Source organism: Monodon monoceros, unplaced genomic scaffold (genome assembly GCF_005190385.1).
Source record: "Monodon monoceros isolate NGI ecotype Baffin Bay Population unplaced genomic scaffold, NGI_Narwhal_1 Super_Scaffold_18, whole genome shotgun sequence".
NCBI classification, from domain to species: Eukaryota; Metazoa; Chordata; class Mammalia; order Artiodactyla; family Monodontidae; genus Monodon; species Monodon monoceros.
This window is the reverse complement of record NW_021703774.1, coordinates 82350847-82351819: the sequence shown is the minus strand read 5'-3', so window position 1 is coordinate 82351819 and position 973 is coordinate 82350847. Positions and strand designations below refer to the sequence as shown.

At 43.5% G+C, this 973-nt stretch overlaps 1 non-coding gene across 1 annotated transcript; it reads left to right on the top strand.

The window, feature by feature from the left end:
- The first annotated feature begins 664 nt into the window (after nucleotides 1–664).
- TRNAG-UCC lies at nucleotides 665–737 on the top strand. The gene has a single exon. It is a non-coding gene; the product is annotated as a tRNA-Gly (tRNA).
- The last annotated feature ends 236 nt before the right edge of the window (nucleotides 738–973 follow it).

Genomic DNA, 973 nt, shown 5'->3' with positions numbered 1-973 from the left:
ATGTGCCACAACTGCTGAGCCGGCGTGCCACAACTACTGAAGCCCACATGCCTAGAGCCTGTGCTCCGCAACAAGAAGCCACCACAATGAGAAGCCTGGGCACCACAACGAAAGAGTAGCCCCCACTTGCCGCAACTAGAGAAAGCCCACGCACAGCAACAAAGACCCAACACAACCAAAAATAAAAATAAATAAATGTATATTTAAAAAAAAAAGATGTGTGTAGGATCCCTCCTAGTTATTAGAGGCTGTGTCTCTGGATACCACCTATCCCAGAACCGTGCTAAGTGCTGTTATGGTGATGGGGTGGGGAGCGGGTGGGGCGGGGGCAAGCGGAGATCAAAACCATAGTCTATATGCCAGCTGAAAAGTCAGGACAGGCACAAACAGAACTACTTGATAATAACAGAGACAGTCCCCAAAAGGGGGCAGCTATCTGAAGACTTCAACTTGCAAATAGAGTTTAGAGAAGGCAAAAGTGAGTAGGAATTCTCTCCCATGGAATTGGAAGAGATATTCACAAATCATATATGTGAAAAAGGATTACTATAAAGTACTCCTACAACTCAACAACAAAAAACAAACAACCCAATTCAAAAATGAGCAAAAGGTACAGCAATTATACTCTAATAAAAGTGTTAAGAAAAAATGAGCAAAAGGGAATTCCCTGGAGGTCCAGTGGTTAGGACTCTGCACTTCCACTGCAGTGGGCCCCGGTTCAATCCCTGGTCAGGGAACTAAGGTCCCACAAGCCACACATGTGGCCAAAAACAAAACAAAGAAAACAGAACAAGACAAAAATGAGCAAAAGACTTCACAGTTCTCCAAAGAAGATATACAAATGGCCAATAAGCTCATGAAAAGATGCTCAGTGTCACTATGTCACTAGCCACTAGAGAAAATGCAAATCAAAACCACAGTGAGATACCATTTCACATGGCCCATCCATTAGGATGTCTATATCACACAAAGA